Source organism: Dromaius novaehollandiae, chromosome 3, assembly GCF_036370855.1.
Source record: "Dromaius novaehollandiae isolate bDroNov1 chromosome 3, bDroNov1.hap1, whole genome shotgun sequence".
NCBI lineage: Eukaryota > Metazoa > Chordata > Aves > Casuariiformes > Dromaiidae > Dromaius > Dromaius novaehollandiae.
In genome coordinates, this window is record NC_088100.1 from 57,216,719 (window position 1) to 57,238,425 (window position 21,707).

General features: G+C 38.7%; 1 long non-coding RNA gene across 1 annotated transcript in view; it reads left to right on the forward strand.

Moving 5' to 3' along the window:
- Positions 1–13,171: 13,171 nt before the first annotated feature.
- LOC135327868 (uncharacterized) overlaps positions 13,172–21,707 on the forward strand; it is a 56,596-nt gene continuing 48,060 nt past the window's right edge. The window contains exon 1 of the long non-coding RNA XR_010388352.1: positions 13,172–13,205. This is a non-coding gene — a long non-coding RNA (uncharacterized LOC135327868). The remainder of the gene's footprint in view (positions 13,206–21,707) is intronic.

The window sequence follows — 21,707 nt, forward strand, 5'->3', positions numbered from 1 at the left end:
CTCAAACAAATAAATATGACTTACAGCATTCTGAGTCAAACTGTGGTGGTCACAGACCAGTGTGGGTTTACTTTATCTCTTCCAAAATCAAGAAAGTTATTGGTTTTCCAGGCATCCAACGTGCTACAAGTTTGCTTGGGCAAAAAGTCACTTCCACTGCTCTGTGGAGAGTGTTAATTTCTGGAGGATCTTCATGTGGAAAAAAAAATGCAGAATCATAATATAACAAGCACCAGTTGAGTCCTCAACAGCTGAAAATCTGGTAAACAAACAATTTTAGAAATGGGGACTAATAATATACAAACAGTACTATTTTTGATAATAATAATCACTCACCCATCTATATTTATGTCATCTGGGTTTATTGTAACTCACTGCAATTGTTATGCTTCATTTACATACACCTTTTTATGTATACTGAACATTTCAGCTTGTACACAGTGAATGTTTCCTTGTCTTGGTGCTGTCATTTAATGATGCTGATAGCTTTATCTTTGCTTTATGAGGCTGAACATATTTGCATATACAGCTTCTGGGTATGATAGCTTTATCACTAGCTATATTAATGCAGAATGGTATAACGATTTATAATTATGGCTTCCTGAGCAAAAATTCATTGCAGGCTTCTGAAGGAATAAAACATTGCAGAGGAGAATTTCAAGAAGAAACCTGGCACTTGAATAATTTAGCTGTGCAGTTCTTCATATAGACTATTGTCTTGTCAATTTAATCTAGTCTAATTGAGGTTACCTTCTTTTCAGTTAACTGTGCTGCATAGCTTGCCTGGTGCTGATAATAGGTATATTTCTTAACAGTCCTTTGGATAGTAATTCTCTCTTACCTTTAGGAAATTATTGTTTCTGCTGACTCCATGAACCCATCAAGAGTGTTCAGCGCATATCTGCCAGGGCTGTATACCAAAGGGAAACGTGCATAATGGGTAAGCGGTCCCTCATAGTTACATAATGGCATTGTGTTCTGCCAACAAATCTGCAACAGTCAGGTGTATCACCAACTGCTTTTCCTGATCATGTGGGAAATGATTTAAATTAATTTGGACAATGTGGAATGCAAGCCAGCTTTGGCTCTGTGAAAACGTATTATTTGTGCTTAATCACCTGATATATCTGAAGCAAATACAAGTTCATCATAGCCGAGTTTTGGAGCAGATGAAGATTTTCACATTACTCAAGGAATGGCAGAGAGGAGACAAGGGAATATACATTTGCAGCCAAACCAAAGATATCCTTTCATGTTCCTGATAAAATGGGTATATCAAAATGATTGCATGAAAGAACTGAATTCCATGAGCTGAACTATAAATTCCAACCTAAAGATTTGCATTGGCTGCAGTAAATGTCCTGCTGAGGTAACTGAGATGTCTGCATAGAGTAAAAGCAGTTATTTATGATCAGTGCAACACTCATCACTTGCCAATGGGGGACAGTGTCTGCATGACCACAAGTAGTTATCTTAGAGAGTGCCTCTATTTCCCTCTCTTCTCACCCTTATTCAGCTCTTTTCTCTATCTTTTCTCCCTTTTTCCTCTCTGCTTTGTCCTTCCCTAAAGCAGTTCTGAACTGCTGTACCTACCGTTTTTCCTTTTATCCCCTTCCTCATATCCACTGCTAAGATTATGATCACAGAGAAAAGCTAAATGTGGCAACTTGTTTGGTTGTGAGCTGACATGGGATAGAGTTTATCAAAGGCTAAGTGATTTCAGTCACTGTTTCAGGATGATGAAGACTAGTCCATTTGAAGGGTTTAACTTATGTATACTTTCTAGCTATGGAGTCTAGGAAAGCTCTCTATAAAAAAAGGTACATGGAAATGCAAAGTCTGCAAAGTCTTCATAGGTGAGGTAGGCCAGAACATTTTCTTAAATTGGGCAATATGCAGCCTGCAGCCTGAATGTTTGACATCTGTGAGTTCAAAACAAAAGGCAGTCTGGGAAGAGTCTTCAGACCACAGAAATTGTATCTCTGCGAGTATCACATGCTGAGATCTAAATATATTCTTAGTCACCAAAAGTTTTGTGTCTCGAAGAATACACAGCTACTAAAGGACTGATTCCTAAGGCTCAGCAAATTCTAACCTATCTTTCTGCAAAAAAACGCACTATTACATTCAGTTAGTAATGGTGTTATCTCAGGGGAGATGCTTCATTACATCTCAGTAACAAGGCTTATAGGTAATGAAATGGTACATCTACTAATAAGTGCAGAGAATGAGTTAAAAAAAAGCAGAAATAGCTGCAAGCAAGCTGAATCTGCTCATAAATGCAAAGAGGGCTGTTTCTCAGAAATACCTATTGTCAAGTAAGGTTGAGTACTACCAATGTAAACTTTATAAGGTGCTGTGTATTTCCCGTGGGTGAGATGGCAGGAAGCTGATAGAACCATTATGAATTTGGCAGCAAAGCTTCAAATATTGATGCATCCCTCTTAGAGCAGATAAACACAGTCAGCACAAGTGTCCATCCAGAGCCGCTGGGGCTGCCTGGGGTGACCTTAATAAGAATGACTTCCCAGGTGCAAGCACAGAGTATACATATAAAGCAGACAAACATTATTAACAGAAGAGAATACAGCACCATCTTGCAAAAAAAAAAAAGTACATTTGTCAATTTCTCTCTCCATCTACATTTTGGTTAAATTTATTCCCTTGTCCTCTCAAGTTCACCAAAGGACATATACATAAAATTACAAGTTCATGAAAATTTCTTATGGGCGACAAAGTACACAACTTTAAATAGGCTTTTATTTGCTCCCTGAAACTTTTTTATGGCATAAGATGACATTTTATGATACTTTATCAGTTTTATGCTCACTGCCAGATTTTTTGATTTGTTTTACATTTAAAGGTCAATAAAATCCTTCTGTATAGGTCTTAGCATGTTGATACGATAGGAAATTTGCAGCGCCTTGATCCACTCAGAAGTTTATATGTCTGAATGCAATGCATATACATCCCGTGACTATGTGCCGGAATCACTATGAGCGTTCCATACAAGAAGTGACACTGGGGTTTCAGCTGCTCGGAGTATCTGCATGGCAGAACATCAATATTTATTATTTGTTTACAAATACAGGCTCAACAATTGCATAAAACAGTTGATGCTTCTTTTTCAAGCCTGGAAGCTAGTGCTGAATAAACAATGTTCATTTCCATGCCAAAAAGCCACTTGAAGGTCAGTACAAACAGGAGCCAATTTTTTGTCAAAAATCCATAGCAAAGTCCAGACCTGTAATCCAGTACTGGACTAGTATTGAGCATTATCTCTTTCATTAAATGAGCTACCAGGGCCTCAGAATAGCCTCTATCTAGGATATAGTCAGAAAATCTAGGTAGTTTGAAATGGAGTCTTAAACAATTTAGGAACAGAATTCCATCTGATAGTAGTTTGGGTTGGATTTCATGTCATTGAGAGAGCAGTTCTGGTGCCCTAACATAGTCATTAGCCATTCTAGACAACCTAGGCTATCTCAGATATCCTCATGAGGCTAGCATACAAGACATAAGACCTGCAAGAAGCCTGCTGCTTCTGAGTTGACAGATGGAGAACAGAAAGGGAGGATAATAAAAATTTCTGAGATGGCTTGGACACCTCTGTCTAAACACTTGAACTGACCCCAAGAAGTCCCCTCCAGTCTTCTGTTCCTAGTTGTCCAGTTGAGTGAATGTGTTCTTGATCTCCTAGGCTAGCTCCAGCTCTGCCTTCCGTACAAGTGCTAGAAAACACAAAGAAGAAAAATCAAGCCTAGGTGTTTCCCCCAACTTTATTCCCAAATGTCAACCTTGAACAGGCTGCTCCAAAATGGGCTAAATCAGCAGTCTGCTAGCATTCCTCTGGTCTGGGACTGAGTCCGAGAAGCAATTTCATATTAGCTAACATAATTCTTACTGGATTACCACAGCCTGGATTTATATCAATATGATACCTAGAATCTTTTTCAAGATGACTGCAGTCAATTATTTTATTGCTTTGTGGTATTTAACCATTTACAAAGCATTTGGCTGATGCAAGCCCTTATTTAGGGCAGGACGCAGCTTTTGTGGAAAAAAAAAAAGACCTGAGGAGAAGTGGTAAAAATACACAATTGCAGCAGGACAAGGATTCTGTCTCTTTTCCAATGATCTCTCCATGTTTTCATGATATCAGGGAATTCAGTTCATTGTTGCTGGTGATAAAACTACCCTTAAAATTCTCCTTGAATATTTCGTTATGAAATATTTTTCCAAGTAAGGAAAAAGTAAGCTCCCAAGTAAGCAGACTGAGGGTAACAGAGAACCCATTGCTTTCCCACAGCTCCCTTTGGAATAATGCCACATTATAAATAGCACCTGAACTGCATATTCCATAAATGCAAAAAATTAAATTCTTCATAACAGCAAAAATCTCTATTTTCTGCACATGACTGTCAGGATTACCACCAGACCTCCTAACAAGGAAGGAAGTCACACCCCTAGCCAGCCTGTGTTTTGAGAACACAGGATAGTGCAGGAAGCAGAAAAGTGGGAACTTTCAGAAAAGACATGCTAGAAACTACGGCAAAAGTATACTAATAAAGAGAGATTTGCAGGGTCATTTTCATGTCAAATTTTTGTACACATTTCTGTTCAAATGTACCAAGCATTTGTAACAAAGCTGGTAGAGTCTCCTTGTGTTGAGGGATTAAAATGTGCAATACAGAAGTTTTCTAACAGGTTATATTGGCTAAAAAATCCCATGCTGTAAAGCAGTCTTAAAACTTAAGTGCTTTCTACTGCTTATCAAAAATTAAGGCTATAGTCATTTTAGAGTAAAGCAGCCCTGAAAAGTCTATTTTGTAGGCACTATGCAAATGAAATTATTTTCTGTGCCTTTATCCACACTGCATATTAATCATCTTTGAATATCGTAATATCTTCAGCTATAGTTTCCTTTCATGTTTGTCTATCTTTTGCGTGCTCCACTGACCCTTTCCACAGGTTCCCAGAGTTCTTGCTTCCAGATAGGATTGCCTAAGAGAAAGGACTAGGATTATACAAAGCCTACTCATGTAGAAGGTAGAAGACTACTCATGCTATCCTCCTGCCTTCTCAAAATTTGACATGCAAATTTAGCTGATGACCCAAACAACTCAAAGGTATGATTGCTTTTAGAAACCAATTCCAAAGACAGTAGTATGGATTCAGAAGAGCATAGGCAATGGGGGCATATGCTAGAGCCATGTTTTAGAGTGCAAAGAGCAGGGGATCAAGTGGAGATAACCATCTGTGATGCCTGCAAAGGGGAGAGCAGCCCTTTCCCTGAAATCTGCAGGGCTACAACTATAGAGAATACAGCACTTCAAAATCTGGTGGAAGGTCACCCACAAGGTGGAGGAGTGTGAAATTCCAAGAAAGGAATTTTGTGGACTACTGCTTTCAAAATCTCCTTTTATATTTTTGTCCATGGGGACAAATTGTCCAGGGGAAAGCCCTGAAGGAGAAAGATGAAAGGAGAGAGCTGTGCATACTGTGAGAGGGTTAAGGGATATGGCAGGGACTAGCAGTGCTTTGGGATATGGAAGTAAGAACTCGAAGTATGGTGGGAGGAATTAAAAAGGTGCAAGGAACGATGGAGCTGGTGTCAACAGAAGGGAGAGAGGGAATAAGGAACATAAGCTTTACTAGTTCTGATCATAGAACTTGTTTTTCTTTCTACCTATCTCAAAAGCTCATAGAAATACCAACCAAAAGTCATGAAGAAAGTTCACTGTGCTGTGCACCTGTAGGTAGTACCTCTGCAGAGAGTAGAAGGACCAGACCTTTGTGGGGAAAAAAATGGTTAGATACTTAGGATGTGAAGATAGAGAAGAAACATTTCCAGAACTGCATAGCAACTAGTTAATCTGACTGGTCAGCACAAAAGGCTGTGTGAATATGGGGAAAAGAATCACAGAAATATTCTGTCTCAAGTCACAAATCTATGAGGGCCAATTTTGGCTCTTAAAGAGGGGTCATGCCTGAAGAAGTGACTGCCATAGGCGTATCTTCCTTTTGATAGGAAATGGAGAAGCTAGTTTTGAAATATCAGGAAGCAGAAGGAAGGAAAAGATGCTCTCCTGCAGTAATAACAGTTGTAGTTCTACAGCTTTTGCTTGTGCTGTTCTTTCATGGCTCCTGCCTGCCAGGAGCTGCTGGCAGAGAGGCCTAAAGTATTATGACAGTGCAGTTCCTTTCAAATGGCATGATCTATTTTCTCCTCATATGTCACAGTTTGTACCTTTCAAAAAGTGGCTGGTATTGTATGTTTTATTTTCCTAGAAAGGTCATTTCTCCTTTTGAAAAAAATACCCAAGGAGCATTGAAGTGGCCTAAGAAATCTCTTTGATCCTGCTAGTGAGGAGGAAGGGCTTGAGGAGGAGTATATAGATCTCACAGCTTAGGCTGCACAGTTGGTGTTGATGACAGGCATTCAGTTTTTATGACTGTGGGACCCTCTTTGAAGATCGAGGACTGCTAAGAAGAGATACATATACCTGCCCAAATGGGGCTAAAGCATCTTTGCCAACAGGCTGGCCAACCTGATGAGGAGAGCTTTCAACTAGGAACAACAAGAGAGGGAGATGACAGCCAACAATCCAGTGAGGTAGTGATGGACTGGGTTGGCAAGCCAAGGGTGGAGGGTGATGTGAACAGGAGGGACCCCATAATCAACAAAGTAGGGCCAAAGGGATCCCACCCTTGTGTAGGCACACAAGTAAGGAAGTGACAAGGGGACAGCATTTGGGGGGAAGGTCTCACTCTTCTTCTGTGAAATCAACACAACTGGGTGCCTCTCTAAAGTGCCTGTAGACTAATGCGTGCAGCAAGGTGAACAAAGAGGAGGAATTAGAAGTCTGTGTGCAGTCATGGTGAGGGTGGTCAAACACTGGAACCAGTTGCCCAGGCAGGTTGTGGAGTCTCTATCCTTGGAGATATTCGAAACCCAGATGGACACAGCACTGAGCAACCTGCTGTAGCTGACCCTGCTTTGAGCGGGGCGGTTGGACTAAATGATCTCCAGAGGCCCCTTCCAACCTCAGTGATTCTCAGATTCTGTATACTTCCTCTGAGACTGGCCAGTCCTTCGCTGTCAGAAAAGCAAGCAAGCAAAACAAAACTGTACTACTCACAACCTGTGAAATGTTATTTACAGTTTTTTATGAGATCAGTGTATTGAAGTGCTCTTATTTTAACATTTATCACAACAGGCACTATTCTTAGACAGTACTTATGTGCATCCTTTTTTAAAAGTTTAGCCATAATATTTGACTGGAAAACTTCCTGGGGTAATGAATTCCACAGGTGAAGTCCACACAATGCAAAGATGAGACATTTCCTTTTTTCTAAATATAGTAGTGAAGAATATAACTGACTCTACCTAATCTCACAGTTTCACTTTCATGATAACCCAAAATATATAGCTATACATGCCAGCAAGCCATTTTAATACTTGTTCATTTCTTTGCTTTTTCTTTTTTAACTTGAAAAGGACCACAAAGACATATGAGAGGAAACAAATCAGAGTGCAATTATGAAATTCCAGGAAGTACATTTGGCAAATATTGCATATCTTTTGACAAAACAGGCCACATAGGAATGTAAACAACTGAGACAGAGAAAAATTATTTTCTAGTAAAAAAAAGTCTACGAACAAACTCACTTGATGTTTCTTGCACTTGAAGTATAAAAAAAAAACCCTTCTTTTAGATCAGAATTACATGGATTCTATTTAACTGAACAGATTTAGGTTTGAAGGTCCTGTGCCTACAGGTGGGAGCTTTCATTTTGACACACCTTCCTATAGGGAACAGAAGAGGAGTTTCTACTTTTTGAATAACTGTATAATTGCTTGTGTTTTGTAAACACTGGACCACATATCTGATTAATCCAGGAGAAAAAGTAGCAACATCAGAAGCAATATGTTGAATGAAATGTAAGCTAAAGTCAAGCTCCAATGTGAGCTTGAGGTTCCTGAAGTTTCCTGATTTCCAAGGATGTTCAGTATCTCCCCATCCTCTGGGTCAAAATGCAGGTTTTTAGATACTTAATCCTCCATGTATCCTGCTGTGTAAAGTGTATGAATTTAGCAGCCCAACTTTAGGCTTTTAAAAGAGAAGAGGGGAAGGACACAAGGTTGTTGTAAAGGCTTTCAGTGAATTAACAGATAATCAGTACCTGTGAAGCAGCAAAGTTCAGTAATATTTCAATGATGAAAGCAAACACCAACTGTTCCCTTCAAATGTGGCCAAGAGCAGCCAGGGCAGAGTCACGAGGCCAGAAGAAAAGTAAACAAGAGCGAAGTTGGTGGTTAGAGCATGTCACTAGGAATAGCAAATCCCTGTGCTCTGGATCATTTCTGGGGTTTGCTAGTGCCTGTCTAAAGTGAACTGCCCTAACAGTTCAGGGAGCCAAGGCCAGAGCCTACAGCTAATTCCTGCTTTTAATTGGTAGCAGAATGAGCAGCAGCAGCACCACCACCACTTTTTCCTCTTTGACCCTGCTTTTGAGAGAAGGCCTTCACAACTCTTCACTCAATTTGTGAATCCTAAAATGTGCATGGGCAGGAAATAGTCACCTGAATACTCAGCTTATGGGAAGATGCAGTAACATCATCCAAATACATATAAAGCTTAATCACCTCAATGGTGTCTCAGGCACCTACATGGCTTAGGCAGTGAAAACCATCTTGAATTCAACATTTCACCTAATCTGTGCTTTAATTTCATAAAGGCTATTTTGGATGTTGTTCTTAGACATGTTTGAAAATGCAACCAGAAGGTCCACAGTTACAAAATTAAATCCATATTCGAGCATCTAAAAGAGTGGCTTGGTTTTCAGAGATGCTAAGCAGCCAAAGTTAAGTTTGCAGCTCCCATTGGTAGCAGAGTCCGTCGCTATATATTTACATATTAGGCAGAGGATGGCATCAGCATTTAACAATGTGCATATGCCACTGGGTTTCCAGTAATAAGTTTTTCAGGAAAATAAGGTGTGTAACATATGGTAACACTTTAAAAAGGGAGGGGGAGTGGTAAAAGGGAACATGAAAAATGGGAACCAGATTTACGCTACTGGTAGGCAGCTGGGTAATAAAACTATAATCTTTTTCTTATACAGAATGAATCACTATATTAAAAAAAAGATGCCTTTTTACGTATTATTCGTGATGTATTTCCCAAAAGACAATAATATAGCTTCCCAAATAGCAGACGGGTACAATATCAGGTTCTTTCCAAAAGTCCTATATTTTTCCCCTTTACTCTTCACTCTCCTTCTGCTTTTCCCTTTACATTACAGTAGCCAATTATTCTGTTGCATCTTAAGAAAAGTCATCTTTAATACTGCTTAGCCCATGAACTTTAACCTCCATCTTCTTTTACGTTTTCAGCTCTCACCTCACTATCAGTGTCTGGAGTTCTTCCCGTATCCTAGATACTTCTCAGTCTGGATTTCTTTCAAATTTATCCTGCCTGAAGTCTCTAACAAACCAAAGATCAGGAGCACTATTCCATCTCCTCTCTTCCTGACCTACCAGCTGCATTGTTAACATCAGCCATGCTCCTTTCTAGTGCCTCTTCCTTCTTGGATTTTATGCTTCTGTCTTTAGTTGCCCTCCTACCACCCCAGTTTTTCCTTAGAGCCTTCTTATTACTCCCTCTGACTTTGATTTCAGTCTGTCTTGTTTTGTTCTTCATCACCTCCTCTTCTTCACTCTGGTCATCTTTCCACAAAACCAGATTCAAGTGCCACCTCAACCGAATATCTCTCAGATCTACATTTTTACTTAAGACCAGCTGTTTCTGCCCAAACTCGAACCATAGCCTCTCTGACATTTTCTCAGGGATGTCTAGCTGTCCGCTCCAATGTCTAGCTGTCATTGCTAAAACAGAGCACATAATATTTTTCATCATGTTCTCTGACACTTCCTTTTTTGAGTTGCTATGGTCAGTATCACCAATTTGCCTTTCATTTTGGTATATCATTGTGCACAGTTTTCAATCCAACCACAATTAGAGCTGCACATGCAGGTGGATATAGTGAGAATTCTTTCTACATAACCTCCTGGAAACATCTTTAATCATGTCGTGCCTTGGTTAGAACAACACCCCTTTTTCTGGCTTTAATGAAGACAGTTTTTACTTTTACCCCTAATTCATCATTTCGCTAGCCTTCCATTCTAACCATTTCTCTGTTGTCCTTTCCTGTAATATCAAACAAGCGTCTTTCATCATATTCTCAGCCCGTCATGTCTTTGTCTTGCTCTTCCTACTGCACATACATTCAACACATCTAGGCTGAAACTCATACTTCCTCCTCATTTCTGTGAGGAGGATATTCATATGAGAATATTTAATCTGATTTTTCCGGAACTAACCTAAAATTTCATGTTTTTACAGATTATTACACATTTTCACATATACATTTCAGATATGCAGTCTCCTTCTATAAAAAATAGAATAAGAAAGCTATACATAATCATTTATATGTTACAATTAATAATATATGCTCATTTTATATGGCATGAACCATTATTCAAATGAAGAACCATTCTGACAAAAGAAAAACTTTCAAAAAAACATAAAACATTTGTCCATTGTGACATCATTGTTCTTTGTTCATAAATCTTTTTCTTTGGGGTTTTAGACCCTGCCCTGCAGACATGCTTCTCCATATATTTTTTCTGGTATTCCATCTACTCAGGGAAGTCATCATCTCACCTGGAAGTTAAGACCAGGAAAATACAGACATGTCCAAGATATACAGTATGCCCAATAGCTCAATAATCCTCTAAATTTCCTTCTTGCAATGTTCATCCAATACCTGAAACTGCGTATGACCATAGTGCTTTAATGAGATCTCTAGTCTTAGAAGAAAATAAGTGATAAAGTGCCTTGATCTTTTTGGGCTTAGGATGATTCATACTATCTAAAAGAGCAGTAGGGAGTTACAGCATGACCAGAATAAATTGATGAATAGAAAGGACTGCTACTTCTGTAGTCCTGTTACCATGAAACATCTCTTTCTCCCTCTGCTGTGGTAAGTTTCAAAAACTTACAAAAGAAATTTCCTATAAAGGATACAAGGACATACAAAATCCCTCTTCATGGATTTTTGTTGCTCTTTGTTGATTTTCTCTTGGCTCTTTCCCACTGAGGTTTTTGGACCTTGTATGCCCATAGAAAGTGTCTTAGTATTGGACCTAAAAGAATGACAGTTCAGTGGTTGATATTGTCATAGCATTGCCCCTGTAATTTCCCTAACAAGTTCAGCTTTGCAAAAATAACAACAATGTACTTTTTCTAATTTGGCACAAGTCACTTCCATGACTCCAAACCAGTTACCATGCTGCTGTTCAGACTGAAATTGGATTAAGGAAGCAATGTGGAGACATCAGAATAAATTAGAACAAATAAGAATTCCAGTAAAATAACAGAACAAGAATGTTATGTCTTGCCTTAAGTGGATTAGTGGAAGATAAAAATATTATCATTAAAAAACAGCTGATGCTGCATGGAAAAGTTGGGAAAACATTCTGTTTAGAAGTAGGTCTACACAAACAACTCTTTTCCCCCGTTCCTTAATGTCATCACCATTTGTGTTGAGTCAAGAAGGGCCAAACACACAAGTTCTGACTGTGGACCCTATGCTGATGACAGTCTGTGGAGTCTGTTTTTAAGCTTACACTGCAATATTGGCCCCAGTTGAACTGGATATGAGAGTGACTCATTTTTCTCCCAGTCCTGGGGTTTCAGTGCTGTCAGTCTGAACCTTGAATTCACATGTCATAAGAAGTATTCTTTGCTCATTGTGAGCCTAGAAGACAAAATATATGTTTTAAAGTTCTTCTGAGCTAGTTATATACAGATTCTATTAGCTCTGTAGGATTAGTAATCTCTGTGGCACTTATAATCCCTTGTAATCAAAGAAACAAATGCATATGAATGGATTATTTAACAAACAGTATTTTTACAAAATGTGCATGAATTGTGGACATTGAACTGAAACACACAATATGCCATGGTGAATGCAAAACACTCTTTCCAAAATAAAGAAACGTAGGAGAACATTGTATTCCTAGAACACTCACCTATTTTATGCTATCAAAAGTGCAGGCTCTCAACATATGGTTACACATTAGTAACATGTGGATATTGAAGATAAACAGGAACATACTGTAGGCAACTTGTATGACAAGAGAAAAAAAGAATCACAGTGTACTGAGAATTGCATTGTGCTGATATAAATCCTGTAAAGGAAGTCAGTGGCTATAACGAGAGATAAATCAACACAGCATTCAAAGTTACCTGCTACTCAGCTCTGGTTTGTTCATTTCTCACTATTATATCAATGCTTTCATTCAAACTGTAGTATTAATTATAATTATCATTGACAGAGAACTTTTCACATCTCTGTGTTCAATAAAGCCAAAATAATTAATTCTTGCATAACCACTGTAAGATAGATGAATGTAATTATCCAGTCATTCTTCTTAAAGCACAGAAGGGCATAGTTTCAACTGACCATAACTGGGCCTAAAGATAAATTAAAGTAATAAGCTTCTATCCACAGAGATGAATATAAAGACCCTATTAACACATAAGACGCATAATTATTCAAATGCATACTATTCTGCATATAGGGGGTAGCTGCATGAAAATGTATTCAAAAATTGTAGCTATATTGAAAAATATCTGACCCACAAAGATTACTTTCATCTTCCAGTCAGAATCTTATAACCTACTTTCCATTAAATCCATGGGGAAATTAACTGGGGGGTGGAAAGAAGCAGACATAAGAAAACAAATAAAAATATATCACAATGTTATAAAAATCAGACAACCAAGGATTTCAGAATAGGTTTTTGGGTTTTTTTTTTTTTTTTTTTTTTTTTGAGAATATTATAGCATATGTAAGGCTCATAAAAGGTTTATCTTGGTAGTATTGAAGCATGATTTCCACTGATCACCAAGGATGTTGCTCACAGACAAGTGTAGTCGCAGGCTGACAACACTGAAAAAAAAATCTGATAGCTTTATCTGCAGAAGCAGACTAGCACAGGGGAAGTTGCAGAAGCTTTCCTCCTAACAGTCTGCCAGTGTATCCCCACACTGCTGCAGAGGAGCCATTCTAGGGATCAACAGGTAGTCTTCGTGCTCATTCAGCCCATGATTGTTTCTACTGATAATGCCAACGTAAGTACATTTCCAAGAGCTTCTAACCTTTGAAGGGCATTTCTGAAACAGCAAGTCATTTCTAAGAGTTGCACTCTTAAGTTAGAAGGGAGGTAAGAACATGCTTGGAGAGTCAGAGCTGAGAAAAATGCAGAGTAGTACTTTGGCAAATTTTCTATATCACTGCAGCCAAATTAACTCACTGTTTACTGTGTTTTCTTTCAATAGAGTGGCGCTGCACTTAATTTTAAACTGTTTCTTCTCCTACTTTTATATACGTCTGTGAATTTCTTGAAGAATTGATGCCTAGGGACAGAGACTCTTAGCCCACCTTCTATAAACTTGCAGGAATGCTTAAACCTTCTGCAACATGTCTCTCTTGCAGATTGGTTTCCCAATTCTTTTTTCCTTTCACCTTTCTTATATGCCTCCCCAGATGAATTCACCCTTCATCCCTTGCCAAAGCCTCAGTGTTAGGAGAGTGTACTGTCATCACATTGCTAACACGGTGACCAAAAGCTAACCGTCAGCAAAAGCTGTAGTTAGGCTTTGAACCTCAGTCCTTTCCACTTCTTTTAGAACACAGAAGTTTTCTTTTTCTATCCAAAAAAGAAATCCTCATTTCCTGAAAGTGAAATTGCCACAAAGAAAATAGTCCATTCAGTCACTCTGTGGAAAAGTGACTGAAAAGAGCAATGGATATATTGAATAATTTGCCTTAGCCTAAAATAAGACAGATAGATAGGAAATGGTCCTTTATTTGGCAGAGGTGAAGGTATAAAATATTTTACATTTGTCATTGAAGCTGGTAAATATGTTGTAATGATGTGCATATATGTAAGGCTTTTTCTTCTTGCTCATTTGGGAGAAAGCCATGTCATACCACACTTAGGATACCATGAGGAATCAGTTCTATCCCACCTTTTTTCCCCTCTCTGACTGCTCTTGCTTTCATTTTGATTCATTGCTGAAACATCAGGGTTAATAAAGCTTCTTTTCATTTTGCATATTTGTCCTGTTGTCCAGTATCCAGGAAGTAGCACAAAGCGTGGTTTTGCCAAGTCACAGTATCTTCACATCGTGTGAGTGGAAGAGTTTCCTGGGGAGAGGGATAAGCAAAATTGCATTACTAGATCTCCCAAACTTTAAGCTTAGCAACAGCTTTGTCCCAGAGAAAGTTATTCAGCTTGAGCTTCCCTAATGAATAATGCAGAGGGACTTGAAGTACTAGAACAATCTTTTTGCCATTTATGGATGCTAAGTTACCCAAGACAAAAAGCAAGATGCTAGTTTTGTAAACAGCTATTCTTTGGTAAACATTTTGGAATGCCTCCTTTTTCCACCCATAAGCAAAGAAATCTTCATTGTGCCTGTAAAAATAAAACAGTCTTAGCAAAGAAAGTATGTGGTAAGCTCCTCCGAAGAAAGAGCCAGAAAAACTTTGAGATGCACTTTGAATCAGGAAAGAAGAAAAGAGATTCTCAGATTTGGTCTCCAGGGCAATATTTTGCCAGCATCCAAAATCATTTCATCCCCTACTTACAATAGTTTTGCTGACCAAGTGGAGACAATGTCGGGGAAGGACATCAAATCATAACATGAAGTGTATTGGAATGAATCGGACTCTTGATATAAGGCTCTACTTTAAACAGGCTGAGATTTTATTTCTGGAAAATGTTTTATGAGGAGACATGTCTTGATAAGAGTTTCTTTGCTGTTGGAAACTGAGAGTGGCCCACCAGCTTGACAATAGGAACACAGATAGGTACAGTGTGTCATTGAGGAGAGGCATATTCACCATTGCCTGAGAGAACAAGGTCATTTCAAGATCATCGCAGAAAGAGATGACATCATGTAATCATGTTTTTTTGACCCAGACCTCTATTTAAGTGGGATGTAGTTCTGAGCATGGAGTAGAGAACGCTGCAGGGGTGTCCCACAGCTTAGTATTCACTGTTCCTAATCCTGAATCAAAGGGCTTACTCTGAGCAGCCCTCACACTAAAATTTCATGCACCACTTGCACAGCATTGGCAGAGCTGTGCTAGTTTTTAGGGAATTGGTGCCAGCATTCCCATCTAGAAATATCCCAAGCCATAAGTTAACTAACAGATTCATATTCTTGCATATTTTGATAACTGCAATTTCTTTTCTCTCTTAGTTTTGGCTGTGCCACCAGATTACTGGAATGTGCTGACAGAGCGTTCAATACATTACAACTGTAATGTATAATACACTGTAAGAAGGACTGGTCTCATGAGATGTTAGCGTAACAGTAACACTCCCTTACTGTTTTGGTTTAAAACAAACCTTTTATCTGGCAAGCAGCAGGACATTTTGAAAGCATTCAAAAAGTGTGGTAAGCACTTTGAAAGCTGTCAGCAGTGGGCAACATGGCACATGTGCCAGACTGATCTTCCATGCTTCAAAAAATGTGACTTCAGCAGAGTTAATCGTGATCTACAGCTCGATTCTGCACCAGTGGTTTTTTGTTTGCATGTCTGGTTTTTCCAAGCTGGTCACTCAAGTCAAATGAGAATTAGGCCCAATGACATCCCTGATAAGCATTTCTGAAAGAGACTGTCCTTTTGATGGCAGATTCTCTAGGTATGAAAATTATTTTTCGTCTTTGCCAGAACCACCTACAGTAGGGATTTTGGAGTTTCTCAGGGTTCTCACAGATGACTGAATTCTTCATGTTAGCTTGTAGGGCAATATGCATAACTATTATAGCTAGAAAATCCTGTTTTGATCACATTTACCTCTCAATAAATCCAGAGAGATTTTGAAGGATTGGGAATAGGATCTGTTTATTCATCATAAAGAAAAGATGGAAAGTACCGGGAAGAATTTTTCTAATCCTTATGTTCCTTTTGGCAAGTATAAAACTTCCTCGAAGCAATCTAGTAAGAATTTCAAATTTCAGAACTTCTTTTCAGGAGATACCTTAAAGGAAACTTGTTGCTGTGATACTGTGGAACATCCATTTCCATTAATATAGACTTCTTTCAAATATCTCAAACTAGATAACTCCAAAAATGGCACACCAAAGTCTACTAATTGGTACTGAAAAATTCTGAGTCACTTTATATTTAGATTGCTTCTTTAAAATAGAAGACTTCTTTAAAATGACTAGCTGACATCTGCCATTGGGCAACTTCTGAATCCATAGATGCAGCTGTCTTAAGAAAGGAAGCTCCATGTGATTATTTTCATTTGTTGGAAGTAGAGTTTGAATTTTGTATTTTACATTTGATATTGCTGGTATTTTTTGGTTTTTTTATTGCAAATGGATAGTTCAAGTTAGAAAACTCTGAAGGCATGGGTCTTTGAGTACTGAAACCATAAACCTCAGGGCATAATAAATAGCTTGGGTATATAATACATAGTCTAGCAGCAGCTGAGGTGGGAACTGTTGCTGTGTTCAATGATCACTCAATACATAAAGAATGTAAAAGAAATCTCCCTTTCTGTGGCTGTGCCGAAGACAATAAAAATAAACAAAAACTGTCCAGAAAGCCCAGCGTTAAAGACACAGTCATCAATACCACAAATACTGCCTTTTCACCCTGAAAAAAAATGCAGCACAGTGAGCATCCATATGTAGTAAAATAAACACAAGTCAGAATTATTTGACATTGAAAAGGAAAAAATTAATTTCTGATTAGCATGCTTCCTGGACAATGAGCTACTTCCAGCACTAAGTGCCATTATTATTGTTGTTATTGCAAATTGTTTGCTTGCCCCCAGCTAATACCAGAAGACTCCTCATGTTCTGAAGCAATCTCATTTGAGTTGGCATCATGTATATCTCATCTCAGAAAGCAGGATGATTCTGACACATGGAAAGTTTAGTTTTCAATCAATCAGTTGGATCATCCAAATAGAAGGACAGATTCATGTCCCATAACTGTTATTAATAGAGACATATGTAAGGAATAGTAACAGCACAAGAAATGAATGGAAATCATTCTCTGATGTATAAGAATAACTTTATTGGCTTATACATGGGGATTTGGAAAAAATGCTTTAATGCATAACAAATTAAACTTCAATCAGGTTTAGTCAGTTCAGATCTGGGAGGAAAGGAGGGGGCTGTGCTTTACCAGTTCCTCACTAGAGAGCCAGAATAAGAGAAATTACATGGCAAAGGTTTCTGTGGGAGGGTTTTGTTGGAGACATGGACTCTGAAACTCTTCAAGAGTACTCTGATCCAATTCCTTGGTCTGAAACAAAGTATATAGAAGAGAGAATCAAAAATCTCAGATAAGATTCAAATTCCACTGTATTCCCTTTCCTCTATTTGCAAAGTTCACGAGTATTCAAAATGGCGAGGTTACTCCTGATTCCTGGTATTTACCTTCCCATGTTCACATACTATTGTCCGTATTCGTTACACTTGTAACTTATGCTTGCAACATATCATTGCAGTTTATGCTTTTAATTTGTACATTTTTGAGAATAATCAAATAGATTTACACTGGAGCAAAAATCAGGATAAAAGAGAAGTGAACTGGCTTCATAATATATAAATGTAGTGCTGTTACTTTGAAGTGGGATGAAGGTGATGTGCAAGCAAAACAACTGGGCCAGAACCAAAGTTTACCCTGGCGCCAATCCACTGACCTCAGTGAACAAAGACAGCATGTTTTCCTCTGAACAGTACATAAAAGAGGGAAATCCCCTTTAAATGGCAAGTATTGCTATATCCAAAGGGTTTAGTGCTCTCAAAGCTGCCAGACTGGTACTGTGGGATGTACAGACATGCAGACACTTGAAAATGCAGGTTATACCAGTCAGAGGAAATGTCCCCAACAGAGTCCCGTTCATTTGTTTAATCCTACAAGAAGTGATTCTAGTCCTTAGAGAGTAGATCATTTTTCATATACAAGATTTTGACTCTTTTCCAGAACTGACAATGGTGTCAATTATCAATAGCTAATGTTTTTCTAGTTTATAATATGGTCATACAGCATCATTCTGAAGAGTTTCAATTCACTCCACAAAGGCCATTCATCATTCCATCCAAATCCATTACTTCAGCAAATACTTCTGGTTCATGGTTTATAAAATAGGTCTTGGATAAGTTTATGAAAAAATCCAATTGTTGGTTTCATACACATTAAAACGTGTCCATTTTCTAAAGGATGATCAAGATGTGGAGTAAAATGCTATCCATGAGACTATTAAAATACTCAGTGAAGCAGATTTGAATGACTGGGAAAGCAAACAGCTAAGTGGGCCTTAAGGGCACAACCCCATTTTAGGATACAGGTTGTAGTTACATTGGTATTAGATTATGGTGTGTAATAGAGTTGATTTACACTCTTGGTTGTTCAGTTGTTTCCAATGTTGTTCAAAGTTTGCCTTTTGGCCACTCTCCTGCTGAGTGAACCTCCACAAGAAATGTGCAGTGCTCAATGTGGATGATGTTCTTTTCTCCATTATCTCTGTTAAATCAACAAGGATGACACATTTCATTTAATTTCTGGTAGTATCAGCTCACAATCCAGAGATTTTTTTGTCCTCTGGTATCTGTAAAATGAGCACCTCATGGTTCAGGCACCAGGTTTTCACAACAGTAAATTTGCCCTTCTATCTCTTTAGCTTGCCCTGATACTATTCCAGGTGAGCTGTCAGTTCTTGCCAGTGAAGGAGTTCTGAAGTAGATCCAATCTTTTCCAGAGCCTCAAGTTCCATTTCCTCCTCTCAGAAGAGAAAGCAGACTTTGGACGTCTTTTGGCCTTTGTGGTTTCTAGAACTCATCTTTAGTTTTAGATAATTTTTACTTTTTGGCATAAGCTCTGTGAATGAAACTGGTTCCCAGGAACATAAAACCTGGATAGCTCAATTCAGCCTGACAGATATTGTCCAAAAAATAAACAAATTGACATGAAAAGCCTTCTGGGGATACAGCTCAATTTTAGCACATCTGTTCAGCTTCTTAGAGCAGGCGCATTCACTTCCATCTTTTAGAATTTATTTGAGTCTTTTAATGTTGATTGCCCCATCTGCTCTCCTCACTGCAAGTGAGAAAAGCTAAATAGGAATGGAGATAAATTACCCTGTCTCAGTACATGGAGAGCACTGCCCATGTGCTCCAGTGAGGCTCTCAGGGGATATGGACTGGCAGCCTGGCCGCCCTCACCTTGAAGAGGTAGTGGAGGGGCCTCTAAGATTATTTATTCCCTGAGTTCAGGAGCTATGGAAAGCATCGCCACCTTCCAGAAAATGCAGAAAGTGACTTTCCATGGAGCAGAGCAAGTTGTCACCCTGGGCTAGGTCACAGATGGGTGGGAGTTGCTGGACTCATGCTCCTCAGCCAAATGCAGGTGCTCATCTGGGATGTGCACAGACATGGCTGGCGCATGGCCTGGGACTGCATCCCCTGTTATCGCTGCCAGCCTGTCACATGGAGGGCTCTTCTGCAGCGAATTTCTTGGAGCTTGACTCACCCCTTTGGCTTGGCTATATGACAAGTTTGCATTGCACAGGTTCTAGAGAACTCACACCCATAGTAAGTGAAACACCAGGGCTCCAGCAGGCTTTCTGCCTAGATTTAGCATTGACTTCTCGCAATAAGCTTTGTTAGTTTGTTGGATCTTCTTGCTTAACGATTGTACTTATAGAAATTCTTTTCATTTCATCTGAAGTTGCATACACTAAAATATCTGAATCAGATGGTTGTTAGGTGGAGTCACTGCAGGACAGAATTAAGGGTTTTGGTAATCTTATTTCTGAATTACCATTTCTGGAAAAGTTTGGATATTTTTAGTAATAACCTTGACTCTGAAATCCCTACCTGGTTATAATAGCTATATAACTGTAGTATGGATTATCTTCAATTGCTAATATCTATTCTTATTCTTGTTACTGTGATAATATTTTTTAGTTATTCTTGTATCTGCTTGCCCGAGAATGTGCTTCCACTTTAAACTTAGTGTATATCCATAAGACAAATAAAAATTTCCAAAGAAAATGATTTTGGACAATAATACAGTGGACATGATCCAGTGAAACAGGCTTCCAAGAGACAGTTATTCTGCAATTAAGGTTCAAGGGACAGAGATTTTAAAAAAGACAGAGTTCACACTGGACTACTCTGGTCACTTATTTTTTAAAAGCCCAGAAGATAGGACTATATGCTTGGATGTAAAAGCAGTCCCAGGAGCATGCTGAATATGTTTTATGATGTTGGGAAACAGGAGATTGCTTCCTTCATTTGTTTGTACCATGTAAAGCATAAATGAAGCCCTGAGCTTTCTAAGAACTCTATAAACAATCTGTAAAAAATTCATAAGTAATATCAACTGATCATATTTACCAGGGGCTGAGGAGATTAGATGATACGGCCAGTAGAAATACCTGTTTGGTTGAGGTTGGTAGAATTGTTTCCTATTATGGAATGTATCTACACTATCAATTTTGCATAGTTCTGATTTTGCTCAAGTCTGCGGGTTAGAAGGCGGTACACAGCTCCTTTCACAGACAAAGCAGGATGTGGATGAGAAGAGAGTTTGCTCACAGTGTACACCCAACAGGCAGCATTGGATGTGCATCCAAAATATTGTCTTCCAATATATTCACAACAGTCCGCATACTCTTCTGGGGCTCTTGCTGCCTTGTGCTCCACGTTAACCCCAGAACAAACTTCTCACAGTAGTTTTAGTTGCTCATGATTTGAGCAGACTTCAGCCATTTCTTCACCCGAACTCAGAGTCGTTCCTCCCACACCCCACGTCCCCCAGACAATCTGTTACCATTTCTTTGCCAGTTGTCAAGTCCAGCATTGCCTCTGTCTCCTCCATCTGCCTCCCATTTCTCATCCCAGACTCACTGATGCACTAGTTCTAAGTACTGGGCTTGCCTCAGGCAGCCATAAATTTTTATTTTTTAGCCAGCAACACTTTGGCCAGAAACTAAACTGTGAGAGAAGGACCGTTCATTCCAGTTGTTGATGTCTTTACTTTGTAATAGTCTGGCTCCTCCATGTTTTGAAGCAGTGACTTGAAAATACTAGTGGCATGAATTAGGATCTTTACATATATGCATCTAGGGACTTGATTAAAGGGACAGAAAGCGTGCTAATACTGCCATTAACTTTTAGAAACTCAACTTTACAACACTTACAGTTTGTATATTAATACTTAAAATGTTTATTTGAAGAAATCTGTGCATCTATACAAGTTTATGTAGTGACTGCATAGAAGAATTGAAAGTAAAACTAGATAAATGGCAAGACAGGTCATAAAGTCTCAATTTAGGCTCTGCTGTCTTCAATATATAATTATATCTCATATCAACATCAGGTCATTAGCTTTTAATGTCTCTGCGGTGAGGCAGGGTTACCTGTGAGTCTCAATCAGGAGAATCCTAATGCCAGTTAAAAAGTTTATACTGTCATGGTCTTGTGGAAGAATAAAGAAGAATAAGAAACATGGAAGAATAAGAAACAAAATTCCCTTTCCCTATCCTAGCATGTTTAGTTTTTTATATAAAATCCCAAATTCAATGAAGTCATCAT